Consider the following 25,605-nt stretch of genomic DNA (forward strand, 5'->3'; position numbering starts at 1 on the left):
TAGGTCGCTGGTACAATACACTGCAATACTAATGTATTGCAGTATAATGTCATTTTACAGGCTCCTGTAACAGCGCGATCGCTGTTCCTGTCCATTAGTCCCGGGTGTCAGCTGTAATAAACAGCTGACACCTGCAGAATATGGAGCGGGCGCAGCGCGAGAGCCTGCTCCATATATAACCCCTCGCACCACGACATGCTATTAAGTCGTGGTGCGCGAAGGCGTTAATGCGCAGCGGATGGTGCAAATTGAAAATTAAACTGTTCCACTGATATGCCATTTTAATGCACAATATATTGTGCCTAGTTTGTGCCACTGAAGACAAATGCCTCATACAATGTTGAGCGGGTTCTCCCGGATATAAAATATCATAGATGTGCACGTAAGCTGGTGTTTGGGCACGCTGTGTGGTTCAGAAGGGAGGGAACGCCATTTGGCTTTTGGAGCGCAGATTTTGCTTGGTAACTGTTCTGTTTGGGGTTTTGCTGGTATTTCAATTTATAATGTGGGGATATGTGTAAACTGGGCAGAGTACATCCAGGCATAATAAGAGGGTATAATAATGGGGTAAATAAATAATAATTCGCAGATATGTGGCCGGTGTCGAACTGATAAATGTCGCCCGATCTTATCCGCTTTTGGAACACTGCACATTTTGCATCGCCATATTCTGAGAGCCAGAACTTTTTTATTTTTGCTCCGACGGAGCTGTGTGAGGACTTATTTGTTGCGGGAGAATTTGTACTTTTCATTGGTACCATTTTAGGGTACATGTGATTTTTTTTTTATCACTTTTTATTAGATTTTTTTTGGCAAGCAAAGTGACAAAGAAACATAAATTCTGACAATGTTTTTTGTATTATTATTTTTTTTTTACAGTGTTCACCTTGCGCTATAAATGACATTTTACCTTATTCTCCCTGTCGGTACGATTACGGCGATACCATATGTATATAGGTTTTTTATGTTTTGTGGCGATTGCGCAATAAAATCACTTTTCGATAAAATTATTTATTTTTTGTGTCACCATATTCTGAGAGCCATAACTTTTTTATTTTTCAGTCAAAAAAGCGGTGTAAGGGCTTGTTTTTTGTGGGACGGGTTGTCGTTTTTATTGTTAATCGTTGGCTTTAGATGTTGTTTAGACTAGTAATTGTAAGGGCATTGGACTAAAAGCGACATTCTTAGGCTTATTCAGACGAGTGTAATTCTCATCCTTATGACGGATGTTTTTTAACGGCAGTCGCACGGACACATGTATTTCAATGGGGCTGTTCACACGGTCGTTGTTTTAACGGACCATTTGAAGGGCCTGTAAAAAAAATAAGACGTCCTATTTTTGTCCATTTTCACGGTTCCCGCAATAGACTCTGAGGGATACTTGAAAGCGGGTGCTTCACAGGTGTGACTTGGACGTGAAAAACTGACGTTTTTCACCTCCGAGTTTGCACTTGTTCGTCTGAATCAGGCCTTAATATGTAGTATGGGCTTGAGCCTCTCATAGATAACTACCAACTCAGCAAGGCAAGCTGTGCTATGGTATCTCTGAAGATGGGAAAATCTGCAGTCCTCTAGAGAAATAAAAGGTCTTCCTGCTAACGCAGTAATGTGATTCCATCAGAGAGGCAGTTTGTTTACGTGGAGCTTGTTACTTCGATTCTGGCACATGTATGCGAAACGGGTGTGTATTAATAGAAAAAGTCATGTATATGTGCTTCAATGGGCAATTTCCTCCTAATAGGAAAAAATAAACCCACCAATAGAACCCAGTAGGTTTCATATGCTGATTTAAAGTCTACGTTAACTTCTTAGAAAAAAAAAGAAAACTTTTTTTCATATATATGTATATATGGTTCCTAGCAGGAGGAACTTGGAGAACTTTTCCTTCCTCCCTCTGCTTCAATCCAATCCCATTTTTGGAAGAAATAGGATTATGGATCAGAACAGAGACCTCGGATAGGGTTGTAAAGCTAAGCCCTAAGGCATCTTTGAGCGCTCAAGCAGTTTGTTCTCCTATCCTGAATATAAGGACTGTTCTCAAAGCCAGGATAATATTTCTGTTGGCAGTAAAACAAGTAAAAGCTACTTTATTTCTGGCTGACCTAGAGAGAGAACCTGCAAAATCTTCTTTTTTTTTTTTTTTTAATTAACTTCAGACAATTTATCCCTTGTTCTGGGACACTGCAGAATTGGGACGAGAGGGGCAGCAACTTTCCAGCTGCATTTTCCCGAACAGCAGAAGTAAACAATTAGTCTTTTCATTGCTTTACAGTGAAGTCCTTCCCCAGCCACAATCATTACACGCTCAGCTCACTCCTGTCAGTGTCATTAAAAGTCATACAAGGCAGCCTAGCTTTTTCATTATACAGTTATTCATTCCCATTCCTTGCGGTGCCTGACTCCCCTCGCCTCGGCAGGATAAACCTAGCTCCTGTGATTACAGTATTTACAGTGCACCCGGAGATATTTTGGGAAGATCCATCTGACCAGTTCTTTGGAGTACGCTCGGGGAACAATGAAAGGAAATGCTTTCTTAATCACTTAATAAACGTCATCTCCACGTAGTCTCCAAATTTTCCTCTTCTGGATCAAACTTTTATCTGTTCCAGTACAGAAAGGTAAGTTATGTGAACTTCTGCTAAATTTCTAGTGTAGAGTTATTTTTCTGTACGTTTATGTGTAATCCTTGTGATTGGGAAACAACATTCCAGTTATGTAGCTCTGATATTAATTGGTCCCTTAAAGGGTCCCTCTGTGAGTAAGTCAATTATTTTTATTGGAGCACATGACACACTTGTACATTGTAAAATGCCATTATGTACACTGTGCATCCCTTAGCCATATGCCACATGTAAATTCAAACTACAGCCCCTGTGATTGTGGTCGTTTACATCTGCACCCGGAGACTGAACTAAAGCGTATAGGGTAAGGCCTCACGCACACGATCGTATTACAGCTCTGTACAGGTTCCAAGTGGAATAGAACTGCAATATGGTGGCAATCTTAACCTGTGAAGATATCTATACCTTCATGTGACATGTACGCACGCCGTATGCCTGAAAGAAAAAATGTGTGCCAAGCTCCATTACATATTGTATGGTTGCCGACTTTCCTCCATAGAATAGAGCCAATGGCGACAGAAAATTGCAAAGGTGTAAACATTTCTGCCCGTGTAGTTTTTCACTGTAAACTATTGGCGAAAAAGAACTGTTTTTTAAGCAGGAAATACTTAGGTACCAGTGGAACCATACAGAATTTTAGAAGTTCAGTTTTTACATCTAAACAGTAGTGTGCTGGGTTGTTATATTTATGAAGCCCCCACCCCATCATTCGTGTTGCAAAAAGAGGGTTTTGCTTTTACATCACAACAATGAGACTGATTTATAAATGTTTTCCACTAATGTCAGGTACAGCCTGGCTATTCTCCAATAGTGCACGTAAGGGGATATACTTACCTGCTTACGAATCTCATACACATTAATGTAACATCGGGATGCTGTAGAGGCCTCTTTTTTTTTTTTTTTTTTTTTTTTTTAAGCAAAGCTCAGTATTTTTCTTCAGTATTTTTAAGCCAAAACTAGGGAGTGGAGCCTTCACAGAAAAAGTATAATGGAAAGATTTACACACCTTTCATGTCTTGGACTCCCTCCTGGTTTTTGGCTTCCAAATACTGTTAAGAAAACTGATTTTATAGCAAGATTGTAAATTAGCTACAAATATAATTATCCAAAAGTACGTGTGTTTTTACTTCTGACCGGTTATTTTTTCGTAGTTTTTCGTTTTATATTCACCTTTTTTTTTATTTTTTTTAATGTTATGTATTTTGTAACTGAGTTCACACAAACGTTAAGGCCTTATTCACATCTGTGTTGGAGGCTCCGTTAAGGGCCTCCGTTGCAGATCCAGCTGAGATTACCAGGGACAATAGTGCAGCATGCTGCGATGTCTCTGGTAAAATCACGGACACCCGACAGAAATCTGACGGAACACACTGATGCAGGTGTGAACGAAGCCTAAGAGCATTATTATTCTAAATGTGCCGATCTCACGTCACATCGTAGGGGTGAATGACACTACTGAGTTTATTAATTTACCACATAAATCCACGTCCACCTACTCTAGATGACAGGATTATGCTAAATTACTCACATAGGTTTCCAACACCCCAATAATTTATACCACAGTATGCTACCACTACCTATACTTAACTAGGCAATAGGGGCCTACATACCTATATTCCCTTAACACCAGTTAGTCACAATAACACAGGTTATCTTAATGGAAAATAAAAAACTCCAAATTAACACTGGTAGCGTTCTTCACTTTAGCAAGATCTGTTAGACTACAAGGAAGAGACTTATTAATATTTCAAATTTAATACACGATAGTGAAGTGCAATACAAAAAGTAGTAGTCAAATTAAAATATGAAAAAATATAGATACAGTTACAATGCATTCAGTTTGAGAAAATAAAAGGGATAAAATAAACAGAAAAAAACCTTACTGATGTACAGCAGGGATATCCTGGCTGTGGGGACATCTGAAAATATGGGCAGTCACTTCAACCAAGATATGGATCCCCAACGACTGATAACTGACCCTCTCTCTTCCTACCAATTTAAACCCAATTTTTTCCCTCCAGTTCACTGGCTGGTGTTGTCACTCATGATCGATAGGTATCACAGTGGTAAGACCCACAACGGTCAGACACTGGGTATAAATGTCTTCTTCTGAAGTAACCCATGAAGAATAGCAACATTTTATTTACATTTTATTGCACTTGTTTCATTGTTTGTGGACATGACTGGACAACTCCTTAAACCCCTGCCGTATACAGTTTGTACAGCATAAAACTATAGATATCAGCATGGACTGAACAATGGTAAGGATATGCAGAGAGTTGCTGTTTCACAAAAATGAATGCTACCACACATCATCTCGCTGCAGATCATACAGTGATTACAGTACTGATGGGTCACAGGGAAAATAAACATTTACATATAGTGACTCACAGGTGACGTCTACTCAGATTGGAGTAGTTCTCTCTTCTCCATCCGGTCCGGACCTCCATGGTAACCTCTCCTGGCCACGGCCCATTTCTGCAGAGTTTACCACTCAGACCTCTTTGGCTCCTCACTTTTCCAGCATTTCTGCACCAATAAATGAAGATAAAATTCTCATGGTGCCACACTCTATGCCCCTGAATATAATAGCACTATAGACTGTGTCCCTGAATTTAATCACAGAGCCCCCTCTAGATATTGCCATTCACAATGCCCGCTTATATAGTGTCCCATATAGAGCCCCCTGTAGATTGTGTCCCTCACAGAGCTCCTGTAGATTGTGTGCCCTGCAGGTAATGCCCCTCATAGAGCCCCCTGTAGATAGTGCCCCCATAGACACTCCTGTAGATAGTGCCCCCAAAATGCCCAATATAAAGCACCCTGTAGATAGCACTCGCCATAGATTCCCCTTTAAAGGGAATGTGTTGCCAGAAAAACATGTTTTTTTTTTAAAAATTAAACATTTAGTGTGTGGGTGATTAAACATGGTTCAAATTTTTTTTATTTTTTTCACGAGTCAGGCAATAGTCAGGAAATATTATAAATTAATTCTAATTTATAATACTACCCATTTTTGGTCACTAGATGGAGCTAGTTCCCAAAATTGCAGCATTGCAACATTGGGTTAAAAGCCCTCGCTCTAGTGAGCTCTCAGCATCCCCCCCTCCTTTATCCTGGCTAGTGCCGGGATAAACGAGGGGTTTGAACGGTGTAACCTCCTACACTGTGTGTCGCCATTTTTTGAGGTAACCCACAGTGTAGTAGGTTTACATACAGTAGTAAACACACACAAACACTAACATACATTGAAATCTCTTACCTGCTCCTGCCGCCGCGGCTCCCTCCGGCCCGTCCGCTCCCTTTGCTGCCGCTGTTCCATGTGCACAAGTCCGGAAGCCGCGACCGGAAGTAGTAATATTACTGTCCGGCCGCGACTTCCGGTCCACAGGAAAATGGCGCCGGACGGCGCCAATTTCGAATAGGACTGTGTGGGAGCGGCGCATGCGCAGTTCCCACACAGACGCCGTACACGGCAGTCAATGGGACGGGAGCCGTTCGCAGTCCCTATGGGACTGTGGCTGCCGTACTCCATGTCTGTGTGTGTCGTTAATCGACACACACAGAAATGGAACAAAAAATGGCAGCCCCCATAGGGAAGAGAAAAGTGTAAAAATAAGAAACAGTAAAACACAAACACACAAATGAAAATAAACGTTTTTATTAAAGCACTAACATCTTTAACATATAAAAAAATTATTTGTGATGACACTGTTCCTTTAAATAGTGTCCCCCAGAGAGTCATCTGTAGATAGTGATCTCAACACTGCCCACTGAAAAAAACATTACATTCTCACCTGTGCCAGCGCCATCCTCCATTGACGCAGGTGATAGGGAATAATTAAGAAATGAAACTTTTTACAAGTGTATCAATTTGGAGAATGGTGGCATACGTATCTTGTATGAGAACAGAAGCTATACTGATTCTATTGTGTGAGTTAACAGACCGGGAGTGACAGGAATTCCATCTGTTCAACAAACCATTATATATAATAAATTAACCTTTATCTTTACCACATTATATTATATAGACATGTACCACTTTGTATATCCTAAATTAACCTAATCTTGATTACATTGTATATTCTAAATGAACATGATCTTACATATATTGTGAAATGTAAACATATGTTATTGTACATTTAGTCTCTCTATCTGCTGGTGCACATGTCACTCGTATATGTAATATTGGCTATATAAACTGCTGTAATTAATTATGTCCGTTCTGAATAGGAATTCAGAGCTCTGTGTGTACACAATAAACCTTCTTAACCTGAGGAAGCTGAATGATGTGAAGTCCTACTGGAGATTGAGAACTTTTTTATACTGCCGTAACATTTGGTGTTTCTGCCCAGTTCTTCAGGACGTCCAGACGGGAGCCAGGAGTGGTGCTAATTGAGGCAGGGCCCAAGCAGGTGAGCACTCATTGCCTGTGACTCCACTCTGTCAGCCGGCATACAATGTTCCTGTCTTTGAGTCACCTGAAGGTACCATTTTATTTAATGATTTGATGTCCAATCTCCATAGGAAGATTTTAGTTTATATTATAGATTGTAAAATATGTGTAATATTGTAAAATATGTGTAGTACTGTTATGCTAACTTTGTTTGCGGTTTGAATGAACAGAAGTATATGGTATAGTCTCTCTGTGTTTTACAGACTTATTCACCAGAACGTGGGTCTAAGTTAGAGACATTCACTGTTTTCTGTGATATTGAAATTGTGCTCCCACAAAATATCAAAAGGTTAGAATTCATGTAATTAATGAGTAAAATTTGTAATTTTTATTAGATAACTCTCTAAAAACAGGGGTACAGTCACCACTGTGAAAAAAGCCCCACCGTGTTTGTTTAAAATCGTATTAAATTGTAAATAACAATCTCCAGTTCATTTGTGAACCCTCCTCTGATTGTACTTTTGAAGTAAGAGAAAAAACGGGATAAACGGCGCTGCTTATAAAGGTACGGTTTATTAGAAGGATGCTACGCGTTTCGGCGCCGGACCGGCCTTCTTCATCAGGCATGTCGCAGGGTTAAAAACCACATGTATATATACCAAATACCATAGGGTAAATTACAAACTGATTGGACCAGTTCAGACCAGCCTCCTGGCCAAAAACCGCCAAAAACAGCAGGTCAAAGTTCAGAAGTTGATACAAATAAAGAGAGAAAAAAAAACAAACAAGGAAATGCAATATGCAAACATATAACAAGGAAATAACAATATATGACAAGGATGGACCTTAATAGGTTTATGCGTAAACGAACACTCCTACGACATTTTGCACTAATACCCAAAAATTCTCTACCTGAGCTCCCACACCAAATGGTCCTATCCCCCCATTGTCCTAAGCCCATCAGTGTAGACGTTGGGCCTAGATCTACGTTTTATCCCCTCCACCACCGTGGACCAGCTCTTGAAACTTTTTATAACCTGGTCAGTAATGATCTTAAAACAATAGAACAACCCATACATTCTCTGGATAACCTTACGCGATCTGAGCGTATTTCATTAAAGAATCTCCAAAAGAACCACCAAATTGTTATACGGTCCGCAGATAAAGGTGGTGGGATTATCATCCAGGATCGTTTGGATTATACCAATGAGGCCTATAGATTGCTGTCCGATACTAATTACTATGAGAAACTGCAATGTAATCCAATACCCTTGTTTCAAACTAAATATAAAAATCTTATTGAAACTGCTTTCAGGGATCAGATTTTAAATAAAAAAGAAAAATTATTTTTAACTGTTCCATTTCCTACCACACCGTTCCTCTACCACTTACCTAAGGTTCATAAATCCCTATCTAATCCCCCTGGTAGACCCATCATATCTGGAATAGGGTCCCTTACAAGTAATCTATCCCACTTTATAGATATTCATCTCCAGACACATGTGTCTAAATTACCATCTCATCTTATAGACTCAACTGATCTAATTAGAGAGCTGTACCACTTACAAACCATTCATGATTTTACGGATCTTTGGTTTTTAATAGCAGATGTTTCATCATTATACACGAACATCCCCCATGATCTTGGTATGCAGGCATCACAAACCTACCTAATGTCTGATCCACGATTACCAAACAACCAGATCAATTTTTTAATGGAGTGCATTGATTTTATACTTCAACACAATGTGTTCACATTTGAAGGGAGTTTTTATAGGCAGTTAAAGGGCTGTGCGATGGGGTCGAGATTTGCCCCATCGTACGCCAATCTGTACATGGGGGCCTTTGAAGATTTTTATATTTATGGTAATGATAAATTTAGGGACAATATTATATTTTATAAACGGTATATCGATGACCTCTTTTTTTATTATCAAAGGTGAGGCGACAGTTATTTCAGATTTTATCGAGCATCTTAATGATAACAGTTATGGTATCTCCTTTACACACACATCTTCCCGTGAATACATTGATTTTTTAGATCTTACAATTATGAAAAATGGTCACCTCATTAGTACTAAAACACATTTTAAAGGAGTTGATGTGAATAGCTACTTGGATTTTAAAAGTGCACATTACCAACCTTGGCTAAAAAACGTACCCTTTGGCCAATTCAGGCGGATAAGGAAAAACTGCACTAATGACAAAGATTTCTCGACTGAATGTAATTTATTAAAAAGAAGGTTTAAACAAAAAAACTTCCCAGCAAGCCTGATTATGGGAGCAGAATCGAGAGCAAAGGCATTAACACAATTAGATTGCATTAATCCGAGTGCTTGTATAGAGAAATCCACAGATTTTAATTGCAATTTTATTACTACTTTTAACAAAGGAAGCAAATTAATTAGTTCAACAATTAATAAACATTGGCATATCCTTAAGAACGACCAATATATGAAAAGTATTATTGCCACTAGACCCAAGATCACTTATAGAAGGGCTAAAACATTGAGGAATTTAATTGCACCTAGTAGATTACGGAAAATTAATTGTGACCCTCATAAAACAATTTTAACATCTAATGGCTCAAATCGTTGCGGCAAACCAAGATGCCTCTGTTGTTCCAATATTGCGAACAAAATAACTAATTTTATATCGGTAAATACCAAGGAAAGTTTCCCGATTAAAAACTTCCTCAACTGCGGGAGCGACTATGTTATATACCTATTACAATGCACATGTGACCGTCCATACGTGGGTCGTACCACCCAAACCCTTAGAAATAGGATCAATAAGCATAGATTTAATGTCAGGACTGGTTTCGTTAAACATAGTGTATCTCGCCATTGTGCCACTGTACATAACTGTAACTTTGGCGCTATTACTGTAACTCCTATAGAGAGAATACCTATCGATATACCCGATAGATTTACCAGATTAAAACAAAGGGAAAATTTCTGGATATATAAATTGGGAACGTTATACCCCAATGGTCTTAACGATATTACAGAGTCCGCATTGGATTAATGATCTTATGTTTATGTTTATATAACTGTTGACCTTGCTTTTTAACCATATTTCCGTATTGGATTAATGATATAGAAGTCTTGACGATTAATTTAACCTTGCTTTTAGATTTTGTTCCTCATAAGCGTTATGTTACTATTTTACAATAACCCTTCTATCTTCATTTATGCAGTTTTGTTGTAAGTATTATTATCATTGTGCTATGTAATTTTACCCTAACATTTTATGTGAATTTTATTAGCTGAGGCTAGTTCATACTATATATTTTTTATATATATATATATATATATATATATATATATATATATATATTTCTTTACGCTCTATAATAATATTATTAATTATTATTTATAGTTCGTGCATGTCTAAATCAATATTGAATTTCTTCGGCTATTGTATCTAGTATTGCCGTCCTAATTGTCTATATGTCCCCGGGTTAGGTCCTTTATTATGTCCCTCTAAATCTTCTATTGTAATTCATTACTGTATTAATCAGGTAAATCCTGTTTTTATAATCCCAGCATATCGCTCGTATCTGCGGTCCATTATGCGTATCACTGTGCTTCACTTCCGGGATTTTTGTTGTCAGTGGTTTCCCTGACAACGTTCCACCATGCGTTCCATTGAGACCGCTTTACCTCTTCCGGATTGTATTGTGTATGTGTTTCCTGGCAACATACAACGGCCGCTGCCCTTTTCTTAAACTACCATCACGTATGTACTTCAGCAATGTTTTTTATTATAATTATATATATTTTTTATTTCTATTATCGTAAACTAGCTGGTAGTTCACTCTGATTTGTATTTATCTTCTTTGTAGTTCGGCATTTCGAGACAGGCTTTTACAAACATCTGTCTTAGTTTTAATATACCTATTTAATCATCCATGTCTTTTATCTAATCATCCTTGTCATATATTGTTATTTTCTTGTTATATGTTTGCATATTGCATTTCCTTGTTTGTTTTTTTTTTTTTTCTTTCTCTCTCTTTATTTGTATCAACTTCTGAACTTTGACCTGCTATTTTTGGCGGTTTTTGGCCAGGAGGCTGGTCTGAACTGGTCCAATCAGTTTGTAATTTACCCTATGGTATTTGGTATATATACATGTGGTTTTTAACCCTGCGACATGCCTGATGAAGACGCCGGTCCGGCGCCGAAACGCGTAGCATCCTTCTAATAAACCGTACCTTTATAAGCAGTGCCGTTTATCCAGTTTTTTCTCTCACTTCAATATTACTTTGGCATCTCCACGGGGATTGCGTCTGGGATTGGCAGCAGCTTATTGATACAAATTACATGCCGGTAATTTGCCACTGAACAGGTGAGCATTTATGTACCGTTTTTTTGCTCCTTATACTATTGATCACGCTACTAGGCGCCGTGTCTCCCTTTTTGCTTTTTTTCCTAGTTCTGATTGTACTTGAAAGATATAGATTGGATCAGCGTTTAACATTGGTGTATCAGTGTATGGGAGCCTGCAAAAACACTGGAGCCTGCTGTTACCGCTCCTAAAACCCCCAGTGCTGGGGTTACCCAACGATACCGCTGTCACTTACGCTATAATCCCTTCTCCACTGACCCTACAAGTTTCTATATACTAATTCATCAGGGGTCTATATTTGTCAAAGTCTAGCCAAAGCGCCAGTGATGTAGAACTGTAACAGATATTCTGTTACACACACGGAAGCGTGCTCGCATGGATGTCAGCGGCACGCTTCACTACGGACTCAGAGTTAATATAATTAATGCTCCTCCCCCTGGGCAGAGGCAAAGCCTCAAACGGCCAATCACTGTCGTCCACGTCAGCCGCAACGTGCGGTCATGTGACTCCCGGCACGTCAGCTGACCTACTCGGAAGTCCAGCACCAAACCGCGTCCGACGCGCAAGCGCAGAGAGAGGCATCTCATTAATGCCCAGAGCCCTCCCATCTAGGGGACGGAGCTAACGATACTTGCATGGGAATGAAGATTACTGTCCAACTCACTAACCGCAACCTGGCAGCCATACGTCTAATAGACACTCTGTTAACACATTAGTGTAGATAAACAGGCATAGTATCTTAGTATATGAGCGATATTTCGAATATGATAATACATGAATAAACGAACAGATCAATCATCTAAGACTAGGCTAAGATGATTTTGAACATGATGGAAGCAAAGATTATTTTTCTGCTTCTGATGGCACTCTCAGATAAAGCAGGTATAGTTCATCTGCTCATTTAGACCCACCGGCTGTGTACATACCAGTCTGTAGATCCACTGTGCCTCCTTCCTAAGAATAAGATTGTCCCAATCTCCTCCACGTTTTGGAGGTCGCACCAGTTCAATCGCCTGAAATCTCAAGCATTCTGCTCTACCATGGTGTTTAGCATGTACATGCTTGGATATAGGGGTGTCTCTCATATTTGTCACGTTTCCTACATGTTCCCTAATTCGACGACGAAATTGTCGAATCGTTTTACCCACATAATTTAGTGATCGTGGACATGTAATGAGGTATACCACTCCTGCTGTTTTACAATTCACAAAATCTCTTATATCATACTCTATTCCGGTGGTAACTCATTTGAATTTTCTCCCATTCTGAATAAAATTACAAGCTCTGCAACTACCGCATTTATATGTGCCTGGAACCTTCCTATCCAGCCATGTTTCTTCGTGTGGTATAGGATCAAAGCAACTTTGCATTACCCTGTCCCTGATGTTTTTACCCCTACGAAACGTAACTGATGGCTGGTGAGTGATCTGATCCACCAGGTCCATATCTGCACTGAGGATACGCCAGTACCTTTTCAGTATTGTCATAATTTCTGATTGTTTGGAGTCAAACGTGCCTATAAGTCTAGTGATATTTTCCTCTTTCCTTTTCTTTGGAACTAACAGACCTGTCCTATCAGAGTCTCTCGCCACCTCATAGGCCTTTTGAATTACTCCTTTAGGAAAACTTCTATCCTTAAGTCTAGAGGCAAGATCCTGTGACTGCAGCTCAAAATCGTCAAGGGAGCTACAATTCCGACGAATTCTCATGAACTGGCCTCTAGGGATACCTCGTTTAAGGGGATAAGGGTGACAACTGTCCCACTACAAGAAACTATTGGTTGCTGTCTCTTTCCGGTTTACTTTGGTACAGATTGTACCTTCCTTTGTTTTATTGATCTCAAGATCTAGAAATGATAGCGCTTGATCACTGATCTCACTTGTGAATCTAAGCCCTAAATCGTTCCTATTAAGAGCAGATACAAAGGCACAGAATTCTTCAGCAGTGGAATTCCAGAATAACAGCACGTCATCAATATATCTTATCCAGAGACCTATTGATGAGGTCCAATCAGAAAATTTTTCACTAAAAAACACTGTCTCTTCCCACCAACCAAGGTACAGATTTGCGTATGTGGGTGCAGTAAGACTCCCCATCGCCATACCTCTTTGTTGGTGAAAAATGCGATCCTCAAAAACAAATACATTTTTTTCAAGCACAAAATGTAGCATTTTCAATATAAGTTGATTGTGAGCCATATATTGAGTACCTCGTGTTTTAAGGAAGTATTCAACCGCTTGGCAGCCAAGCTCATGTGGAATAGAGGAATACAATGCCTCTACATCCAGGCTTGCCAGCATAGTACCTCGTTCTAGCGTGACACCGTCAATTTGTTTCAGAACATCCATAGTGTCACGCACATACGATGACAAACTCCGAACAAAGGGACGTAACACTACGTCTATATATGTGCTCACATTTTGAGTTCGATTATTAATGCCTGATACAATTGGCCTACCACGTAAAGGTGGATACCCTTTGTGGATTTTTGGTAAACTGTAAAAACAAGCTAAAGTAGGAAATTGTGAATATAAAAAGTTGAACTCATTAGCACTAATGAGTGCTCCACTCTTTGCATCACGAAGGATGTCTAGAAGTTCCTTTTTAAATTGACCTGTGGGGTTCTCTTTTAGGATGATGTAGCATTCAGGATTAAGCAGTATGTCCTCACACATCTTTTTGTAATCGTCCCTACTCATAACTACAATGTTCCCACCCTTATCGGATGCTTTCAAAACTATATTTTGTCTCTTTTCCAAAGTAGTCAGGGCTTCACGTTCAGACTGGGACAGATTATTCTCCATGCCACTGACATCCTGATCCAATAACTTGAACTCATTACCCACCAATTCCACAAATAAATCCACATTTATGAAATCACCAACTGGTGGCAATTTCCTACTTTTAGTTTTTAGGTTAGTAAACGGTCCCTGCCCTGGAATTCTGCTTGATTCCTCCAGCAACCCTTCCAAGGCTTCTAGACCTTCAAAAACAGACTCCTCTAAACCCATTTCTAAGCATTTCTTTTTGTTGTGATGCTTAAAGAACTTAATCTATTTTAATTTTCGAGCAAAAAGGTGTAAATCCTTCACCCAGGTAAATTAGTCAAATCTTACTGTTGGGACAAACGAAAGCCCCTTCTCCAAAAGCATAATCTCAGATGTTTTTAGATGGTATTCTGATAAATTAATAATCTGCAGTTTGTCAATGACTCTTCCCTTTAAACATCCCTTTGCCCCCTCAGCATGTAGTGGGAAATGGGGGGGTTGTTGGATAAAAAATTATTACCACTATTGGCAGAGGCCCTACCACGACCTCTATTTCTGCCTCTAGCACCTCCCCTAAACTTTTGTCTCCCACCAGTAGCTCCAAAGTATGGGCCCACTCTCTGAGTCCGTAGTTTCACTCTCTGATGTGGAAGGCTCAGACTCTCTTGGCCCCCTACTCTGCTGTTGTTGTTGATTGACAAAGTCGTATGCTTTTTTCTCCCTAAATTCCTGCAAGTCCCTTTGGAATTGGAAGTGCTTACGTTCCTTTAGATGATTAGTAAACCTCTCGAGACTGCTGCAAGGTTTTATCTTTTTTCTCAAAGCCAGGGGTATCAACTAGAGTCTTGGCTGTCTCAATTTCCTTTTTTAGTTCTACACTAGTGTGCTCAAACTGAATTTTCTCCTCATCTACCAGAATTTGCATTCATTTCAGCGAGCTACCTGTGATCTCCTGCTCCTACCTCTCTTTAATGTTTTGCGTCTTCAATCTGGAGGCTGGGACAATCGGGATCCTCAGGCCTCTAGGTACTATTTTGTTTTTGAGATAATTCTCAAGACTCTGAATTTCCCACCAGCTCCTAGTATAATCCTTATGTAACTTCGTGAGGTTTTTAAAAGTGGATTTTAGGGAAGCACCTTGAGTTGCGTATGTCAGTTCACACTCAGAAAAAACACTTTTAGCCTCGCTCATCCATCCCTCTGTGCTTAGATCAGAGTGCGCGAAGGCAGCCATTCCCAGATATCAATTTATAAAGAGCTGTATTAAATTCATAAAGCATTCACTGTTTTCTGTGATATTGAAATTGTGCTCCCACAAAATATCAAAAGGTTAGAATTAACTGAAGTAATTAAGTAAAATTTTTAATTTTTATTAGATAACTCTATAAAAACAGGGGTACAGTCACCACTGTGAAAATAGCCCCACCGTGTTTGTTGAAGAGACAGTGGTTTTTAGTGAAAATTTTTCTGATTGGACGTCATCAATAGGTCTCTGGATAAGATATATTGATGACGTGCTTCGAAGTTAGAGACACTCTATTGTAAACTCTGTGTGTGCAGTGGAGGGTAACCACTCCCGTCCGCAAATCTGGACCGCATTCTTGCACGTCCACGTTGTGACTATTATTACGCACGTGGTCAGGAGTGAGTTAGCGAGTTAACAATTGAGCAAAGAAAGATAAAAGTATATGTATGACTTGTTCTTTATATTTTCTGTTGGGGTAATTACCGTTTCCAGTATACTTCTATGTTGTGTTCCCCTGTGATGTGGATGTATGGACTGTTCTCTCACTAGCAGTACAGTGAATGAATGAAGAAGGACCTTTGAAAGGTGTGTGAATGTATGAGATGAGGCAAGTGAAGGGTTACTCCTGAAGTCTCTGAATCCTATAAAAGGTCCACTGTCTAGTTTTAATTCTCTGTGTTACACTCAGTAGCAGGAGTTAGTAGAGAGTGAAGAAGAGAATATTTGTGTACTGAATGATAGTTTGATTCTTTGTATCTTTAAGAGTGTTTCTCTATTGTATATTTCTGTGCCTGCTTGAGTTACTAATCTCTGACTGCTATGCTATAGAAGCCAAATGTGACTTGTAGTAGTAAGGTTTAGTACGGGGATATTGTCTGCCTACGAAAGGTGGTCTGACGAGATCCATATTGTGTCCCTGTAGTTTGGGACTTCCGTAGATGAGTGAAATTTGGGGTTATGGTAAAACCCCACCGCAGGGGACACATGGTAAGAATGTATACAAAATGTGGAACGGGTGGAGAACTGTGCCTCCAGCTCTACCTTTGGATGGTACTCTAAATACTAAAGTGTCGAAAACTATTGCTCCGTATTGTAAGAACGATCTAGAAAAGAACATGTATTATGAATGGTTGGATTTAGCGAACGTAGATATTAGAGGAGACGCTCTTACAGCAACTATAACCCCACATTCTCCAACAATATACTGTGTGTCACCAAACATGATGATGATCTACTAAACATGATAAGCAGAATGTCAAAAGCCTAGAATAGGGAGATATATCCAAGCAATGAGTTACAGGAAGTTAAAGAGGCTCTGTCACCAGATTTTGCAGCCCCTTACCTGCTAACGCCGATGCTGCTGCAGAATCAACTGAAGCCTCTGGTGCCGATGTGTCCTCGCTCGTCTGACACGATGCAGGACCTGTGAGTGACGTCACAGCGTGATCTGGCAGAAGCTGGGCGTTCTGAAGAGAAGTGGATGATACTTCTCGTCAGAGCGTCCAGCTAGTAAAAGTATTAAAAACGCCCCGATGTACGCAGATAATACACGCCCACTTGGACTTTTACTTTTAAATACACCCACTTGGACTTTTGCAAGCCTCATTTGCATAACTACAAAAATGGTCATAACTTGGCCAAAAATGCTCGTTTTTTAAAAATAAAAACGTTACTGTAATCTACATTGCAGCGCCTATCTGCTGCAATAGCAGATAGGGGTTGCAAAATCTGGTGACAGAGCCTATTTAAAGAAGGTTTGATGACTGACTGACTGGTTATACGAATTTAGAAACCTCCAGCATGATTGAGTCTAAAACACATTCGCAAATGAAGGATGCTCCTGTCTACACACTGCAAGTACCGACAGGTCCTAACAAAGAGCAGTGGCTTATGAGAGAGCCTTGGTCTTGTACTGAATTGTTGGGGTTGAGGAAACAAGTAGGTGATTATAGAAAGCACCCAGGAATGGCATGGGAATTTCTCAACACAATGTTTTCCACTCTTGATCTGGGTGGTCAAGATGTTCTGCAGATGTTGAAGGCTATCTTCACCCCTGCTGAAGTGGAAGGGTTGTTGGAGAAAACTGGATATAGTCGTAAGCCCCGATTTTTAAAGGTCCAATAGAGGATGAATGGAATTTGATAAATGAAACATTTGTTCACATGTTCAAAGAACATGTAGATTGGAGTGCTATACACACCATTCATCAAGGGGCAAATGAAACCGTTCGAAAATACCAAGACAGGTTTTGTTAGCGGATAAAGATGTGTGAAGCTTGAGATTTCTGATATTACTGTTATATTGGTACAGACCAGGGGCGTAACTAGGAAAGACTGGGCCCCATAGCAAACGTTTGACTGGGGCCCCCCCTCCCCTGGGTGTCACACAACCCCCCCCCTTGTAGATAGTGCATTTTTTACAGCCCCCCCCTGTAGATAACGCTATACAGCCCCCCCCTCTGTAGATAGCGCCATACATCCCCCTGTAGAGAACGCCATACAGCCCCCCTGTAGATAACGCCATACAGCCCCCCTGCAGAGAATGCCATACAGCCCCCCCCCTGTAGGGAACGCCATACAGCCCCCCCCCTGTGTAGAGAACGCCATACAGCCCCCCTGTAGGGAACGCCATACAGCCCCCCCTGTAGGGAACGCCATACAGCTCCCCCCTGTAGGGAACGCCATACAGCCACCCCCCCCTGTAGGGAACGCCATACAGCCACCCCCCCTCTGTAGGGAACACCATACAGCGTCCCCCCTCCCAAAAAAATGTGACCTACAGTGTGTCCTACAAAATACATGTATCCCCTCTCCACAGGATAGGGGATACATGTGTGATCGCTGGCAGCGATAGGGAGAACGGGGGACTGAAAGTCCCCCTGAACTTCTCCATGACAAACCTCGGACTTCCGGGGTCTGCGCAGCTCAATAAAAATGAAAGGAGCGCTGGTCACGCATGCGCACAAGCACGACCGGCGCTCCATTCATTTCTACGGAGCTGCCGACACAGACCCCGGAAGTCCGAGGTTTGTGATGGAGAACTTCAGGGGACTTTCAGTCCCCCGTTCTCCCTATCGCTGCCAGCGATCACACCTGTATCCCCTGTCCTGTGGAGATCCTGTGGAGAGGGGATATATGTCCTGTGGAGAGGGGATACATGTCCTGTGGAGAGGGGATACATGTTCTGTGGAGAAGGGGGGGGGATACATGTCTTTTGCTCTATTTTGCGCCTTCAGGACCAGACACCGTTTAGCCCTTTTTAGCACGTGTTCGTTAAATGGCTCTAACTTTTTTATTTGTTGGGCTAACGACGTGATTTTTGCGACGTTTTTTCCGTAGACAATGCAGGTTTCTTTTTTTATCGTTTTTATGCACACCTTTTTTGCTATTTTAGAATTTTTATTCATAAAGTTTGAAAATAATAGTAAAAAAATAAGCTTTTTTACATTTCAGGTATTTTTTTTTGGTAATAACATAGTTTTACCCTAAAATAGACCTTTTATTTGTGATCGTCATTGTCTACCGTAAATTTTTATATATTACATGTCTATATCAGGGTAATTGGGTCAGCGCTAGCGTTACAACAATGATTGGCGGGGGGAAACGTTTTTTTTTGGGGTGGGTATTTTATGTGTATTTATTATTTACATTTTTTTTGCACTTTATTATTTTTTTATTACCATGGTCTGTCCCCCAAAGGTCAAAGAAGACCTTTGGGGAACTTTATATATTTTTTTTCTTCTTTTACACCATGTTTTTCCACTGTAACTGGAGCTGCACAGCAGCCCCAGTTACAGGGGAAATCAGCCCTCTCATAGTGACGATTGTCACTAATAGGGCTGTGCTGGGTCTTGTTAGACCCAGCAGCAGTCTGCCACTAACGGTACCCGGTGATCATGTGACCAGTCACATGATCACCGGGACCAATAGAGACAGCGCCGCTGCCACTGCCTCTATTCCTGTACACAGCGCGCATTGAGCGCTGTGTACAAGTGATCAGAGAAGACAGAAGCAGCGAAAGCTGCTTCTATCCTCTCCTCAGGGTCCCCGGCAGTCACTGACAGCCAGAGACCCGACATTCAGCTGCCCGATCGCGCGGGCAGCAAGTTAAAACCCGAGCCGTAGAAAGTCTATGGCTCGGGTTTTAAGGACCCTGACCGCTGGCCGTAAAAATACAGCCAGCGGTCGGGAACCAGTTAATGGCAGAGCGGGGAGATACCTCCCTGCTCTGCCGTAGTGTTCAGTGGCGTCCCGCTGTAGCAGCCATAGCGGCTGCTAGCGGAGTCTCCGGCCATGGTGGGGGCCCGTGCCGGCGGGTGACACGGGCCCCCTCATGCCGCGGGCCCCGTAGCAGCCGCTACTGCTGCTACGGCGGTAGTTACGCCACTGGTACAGACCTTTGTAAATGGTTGAAGCTCCACTTTTAGAACTAGATTTGTGACTGGTATGCCTATGACAGTTAGACAGATGCCATACATCTTGTTGTATGAACATAAGAAAAATCCTGAAACTAAATGCAGTAAGGCCTCATGCACACGGCCGTGCCCGTAATCAAAGTATGGCAGCACGGCCCGTAAAAAAACAAAAAATAGGACACGATTCATAATTCCCAGCACGGTTCTAAGGCATGGACACCCTTCCGTAGCGATATGGAAAGTTGTCGGCTGCCAATAGAACTGGGCTGGTCCATAATTGTGGACCATATTGCGGTCCGCAATTTCGGAGATTTTTCACGGTCGTGTGCATCGGGCCTAAGAGGATGTTATGTTTTCACAATCTTTCTCATCCGTTGGAGCCTGAATTGTAATATCGCAGGATATAATATACCTTTTCTTGTTGATACAGGAGCCTCTGTATCTGTAATCAGTAATTAAATTATTTTCTTATCTGATCGGAAAGTGAAAACAGTGGGAGTCATAGGAGATCCAAAATATCTTCCTATTTCTAACCTCACCACTGTTTCTGTAGGCCCCATAACTACTGAACGTTATTTTTTGTTGTTAGCAGATGCCCCGATAAGCCTACTGGGATGGGACTTGCTTTGTAAGTTGGGATGTACCATTTACAGTACACCAGATGGCGTACATCTCCAGGTACCATTAGAAAACAAGAAGGATACTGTTAATCTGTTATATCTTACCCCACAGTTAATAGAAAACAAGCAGATTGCTCTTTACAGATCCTGCAGTAGAGGCCATGATACAAAATATACTGACCCATTTATGGAACTCTAATTCCACTGGAGTAGGTATAATGCGCCAAGTTCAGAGAGTGCAAATTTCACTGACACTGTACTGTGTTCTGCCTAGAGAGACCCAACATCTTCTGGAATCGGAGGCAGAAATAGGAATTGGCCCTACAGTTGACTCATTGTTGAAACGAGGCGTCCTTAAAGGGAAGGTGTCATGAATTATTTTTTCTTATCATATTGCTTTTAATATGATATTAACATAAATTTTATTTATGTGTTCTCATGTTCTACTTTTTACATTGTTCTTACTTTTACTTCTCTATGGGGCTGCCATTTTTTTTTCATCTCTGTATATGTCGATTAACGACACATACAGAGATGGAATACGGCACATACAACCCCATAGATAATGCGAACGGAAGCCGTTCCATTCTCAGAAGCGTACGCTGTCTGCGTGGGAACGGCGCATGCCACACAGACCAAAAGGAAGCTCGTTCGCAGAGCCAGTCAGATGACGACTTCCAGCTGCGGCTTCCGGCCATATGTTCAGGCGCAAGGAAGAGGAGCGTAGACTAGCGGCGGCGGCAGCATGTAATTTATGTTCGTGTACGTGATGTGTGTATTATGTTCGTGTGATACGGTCTGCTGAGCCCTGTATCTAATCCTCCTACACTGTGCAGTCGCTCAGAAAATGGCGGCACACAGTGTAGAAAGTTTGAAGATTGAAACCCTTTTTCTGGCACTAGCCAGAAGAAGGGAGGGGGGATTGTGTGAGGACACTAGAGGAGGGTGTGTCCACCCCAAATTTGCAGCATAAATCAATGAGGTTACTTTACCACATTGACCAAGCTGCAATTTTGGGAACTGCTCCCTCTAGTGCCCAGCACATGGAAATGTTATAAATTAGAATCTAATTTATAATATTTCCTGACTTGTGAAAAAATTAAAACAATGTGTAATCACTTAAATAATAATTGTTTAACTGGAGAAAAAAATTAAAAAATTCTAGCGACACATTCCCTGTTAAGAAAACTAAAAGTACTTGTAATAGCCTTATTTACCCCATTAGGAAGCATGGCAATAGTCAAGCATTAGGACTGGTGCAGGATCTGGGAACTATTAATAAAGTTGTGGTACCCCTGCACCGAGTAGTTCAGAGTCCAGCCACTGTATTGATGCAGATCCCCTCTGACAGGACTCATTTTTCAGTCACTGGATTTGTGGTCTGCATTTTTCTCCATCCCCAAACACCCTGACTCACAATATCTGTTTGCATTCACTTACACAAGACACAGTACACATAGACACGTCTACCTCAGGGTTTTCTATACCTTCCCACCATTTTTAGTCAAGTCCTCAGAAATAATCTTGCTGATCTTCATCTACCTGGAGGATCTAAATTGATTCAATATGTAGATAAGATTTGCTCTGCTCACCGTCTAAAAAGGTTTGTCTTCAGGACACGGAAACTCTTTTACATTTTTGGCAGAACATGGACACAAAGCAGCAAGTTCAAAATGCAGTTGTGTGAGACCAAGGTGACGTACATTGGGCATTGCATAACACAGGGGTACAGACATCTACTCCAACATAGAGTTGCTGCCATACAACAATTTATAATCCCACAAAATAAAAAACCGATGAGAACACTTCTGGGATTGGTGGGATACTGTATTCAACTCCGCTGTATGCTCTGATTAAAGACGGTGTCTAAACCTTTTGAACACGCTGACGAGAAGCACACAGCTTTTGATCATCTGAAGCAAGTGCTTTTATCTGCCCCTGCGCTTGGACTACCAAACTATAACATACCTTTTCACCTTTTCTGTCATAAGGTACAGGGCCATGCCCAGGCTGCACTTACACAACATCATAATGATGCAAACAGACCACTTGCCTACTACAGCTCTCAGCTGGACCCTGTTGCTAAGGGAATGCATGCTTGTCTCAAAGTCGTGGCTGCTGCAGCCTATGCTGTGGAGAAATCTATGGAATTGGTTTTGATACACACTTGGTTGTCTAGGTCCCGCACTCAGTATGTGCGTTACTCAACTGTCACAGGACTTAGCACATTACACAGGCACGGCTGCAGGGGCGTAACTAGGAAAGACTGGGCCCCATAGCAAACTTTTGACTGGGGCCCCCCCTCCCCTGGGTGTCACACAACCCCACCTTGTAGATAGTGCCTTTTTTACAGCCCCCCTGTAGATAACGCCATACAGCCCCCCCTGTAGATAACGCTATACAGCCCCCCTGTAGATAACACCATACAGCACCCCCTGTAGATAACGCTATACAACCCCCCGTAGGTAACGCCATACATCCCCCCTGTAGGTAACGCCATATATCCCCCCCCCTGTAGGTAACGCCATACAGCCCCCCTGTAGGTAACGCCATACAGCCCCCCTGTAGGTAACGCCATACAGCCCCCCCTGTAGGTAACGCCATACAGCCCCCCTGTAGGTAACGCCATACAGCCCCCCTGTAGGTAACGCCATACAGCCCCCCCTGTAGGTAACGCCATACAGCCCCCCCTGTAGGTGGCGCCATACACCCCCCCTGTAGGTAACGCCATACACCCCCCTGTAGGTAACGCCATACAGCCCCCCCTGTAGGTAACGCCATACAGCCCCCCCTGTAGGTAACGCCATACATCCCCCCTGTAGGTAACGTCATCCATCCCCCCTGTAGGTAACGTCATCCATCCCCCCTGTAGGTAACGCCATACAGCCCCCCTGTAGGTAACGCCATACAGCCCCCCCTGTAGGCAACGCCATACAGCCCCCTGTAGGCAACGCCATACAGCCCCCTGTAGGCAACGCCATACAGCCCCCCTGTAGGCAACGCCATACAGCCCCCCCTGTAGGCAACGCCATACAGCCCCCCTGTAGGCAACGCCATACAGCCCCCCCTGTAGGCAACGCCATACAGCCCCCCTGTAGGTAACGCCATACAACCCCCCTGTAGGTAACGCCATACAACCCCCTGTAGGGAACGCCATACAGCCCCCCCTGTAGGTAACGCCATACAGCCCCCCCTGTAGGTAACGCCATACAGCCCCCCCTGTAGGTAATGCCATACAGCCCCCCCTGTAGGTAATGCCATACAGCCCCCCCTGTAGGTAACGCCATACAGCCCCCCCTGTAGGTAACGCCATACAGCCACCCCTGTAGGTAACGCCATACAGCCCCCCTGTAGGTAACGCCATACAGCCCCCCCCTGTAGGTAACGCCATACAGCCCCCCCTGTAGGTAACGCCATACAGCCCCCCCTGTAGGTAACGCCATACACCCACCCTGTAGGTAACGCCATACACCCCCCTGTAGGTAACGCCATACAGCCCCCCATGTAGGTAACGCCATACAGCCCCCCCTGTAGGTAACGCCATACATCCCCCCTGTAGGTAACGTCATCCATCCCCCCTGTAGGTAACGTCATCCATCCCCCCTGTAGGTAACGCCATCCAGCCCCCCTGTAGGTAACGCCATACAGCCCCCCCTGTAGGCAACGCCATACAGCCCCCCCTGTAGGCAACGCCATACAGCCCCCCCTGTAGGCAACGCCATACAGCCCCCCCTGTAGGCAACGCCATACAGCCCCCCCTGTAGGCAACGCCATACAGCCCCCCCTGTAGGCAACGCCATACAGCCCCCCCTGTAGGCAACGTCATACAGCCCCCCTGTAGGTAACGCCATACAACCCCCCTGTAGGTAACGCCATACAACCCCCTGTAGGGAACGCCATACAGCCCCCCCCTGTAGGTAACGCCATACAGCCCCCCCTGTAGGTAATGCCATACAGCCCCCCCTGTAGGTAACGCCATACAGCCCCCCCTGTAGGTAACGCCATACAGCCACCCCTGTAGGTAACGCCATACAGCCCCCCCTGTAGGTAACGCCATACAGCCCCCCCTGTAGGTAACGCCATACAGCCCCCCCTGTAGGTAACGCCATACAGCCCCCCTGTAGGTAACGCCATACAGCCACCCCTGTAGGTAACGCCATACAGCCCCCCCTGTAGGTAACGCCATACAGCCCCCCCTGTAGGTAACGCCATACAGCCCCCCCTGTAGGTAACGCCATACAGCCCCCCCTGTAGGTAACGCCATACACCCCACCTGTAGGTAACGCCATACACCCCCCTGTAGGTAACGCCATACAGCCCCCCCTGTAGGTAACGCCATACAGCCCCCCCTGTAGGTAACGCCATACATCCCCCCTGTAGGTAACGTCATCCATCCCCCCTGTAGGTAACGTCATCCATCCCCCCTGTAGGTAACGCCATCCAGCCCCCCTGTAGGTAACGCCATACAGCCCCCCTGTAGGCAACGCCATACAGCCCCCCCTGTAGGCAACGCCATACAGCCCCCCCTGTAGGCAACGCCATACAGCCCCCCCTGTAGGCAACGCCATACAGCCTCCCCTGTAGGTAATGCCATACAGCCCCCCCTGTAGGTAACGCCATACAGCCCCCACTGTAGGTAACGCCATACAGCCACCCCTGTAGGTAACGCCATACAGCCCCCCTGTAGGTAACGCCATACAGCCCCCCCTGTAGGTAACGCCATACAGCCCCAACCCCCCAAAAAAATCCCACCTACAGTGTGTCCTACAAAAGACATGTATCCCCTATTCACAGGATAGGGGACACATGTGTGATCGCTGGCAGCGATAGGGAGAACGGGGGACCGAAAGTCCCCTGAAGTTCTCCATGACTAACCTCTGACTTCCGGCGTCTGCGCAGCTCAATAAAAATTACAGAAGCGCTGGTCACGCATGCGCACAAGCGCTACCGGCGCTCCATTCATTTCTACGGAGCTGCCGATACAGACCCCGGAAGTCCGAGGTTTGTGATGGAGAACTTCAGGGGACTTTCAGTCCCCCGTTCTCCCTATCGCTGCCAGCGATCACACATGTATCCCCTATCCTGTGGATAGGGGATACATGTCTTTTGTTTAATGGCAGAGCGGGGAGATACCTCCCTGCTCTGCCGTAGTGTTCAGTGGCGTCGCGCTGTAGCAGCCATAGCGGCTGC

General features: G+C 43.1%; 1 long non-coding RNA gene across 2 annotated transcripts in view; it reads left to right on the forward strand.

The window, feature by feature from the left end:
- Positions 1 to 2,372: 2,372 nt before the first annotated feature.
- LOC142658667 (uncharacterized) overlaps positions 2,373 to 25,605 on the forward strand; it is a 49,284-nt gene continuing 26,051 nt past the window's right edge. Inside the window, exons 1-2 of one of the 2 annotated variants that reach the window (XR_012850145.1) lie at positions 2,373 to 2,618; positions 6,855 to 7,036. This is a non-coding gene — a long non-coding RNA (uncharacterized LOC142658667). The remainder of the gene's footprint in view (positions 2,619 to 6,854; positions 7,037 to 25,605) is intronic. The other variant, XR_012850146.1, reaches the window with a different exon arrangement.

The sequence above is a fragment of the Rhinoderma darwinii genome, chromosome 8 (assembly GCF_050947455.1).
Source record: "Rhinoderma darwinii isolate aRhiDar2 chromosome 8, aRhiDar2.hap1, whole genome shotgun sequence".
Taxonomy (NCBI): domain Eukaryota; kingdom Metazoa; phylum Chordata; class Amphibia; order Anura; family Rhinodermatidae; genus Rhinoderma; species Rhinoderma darwinii.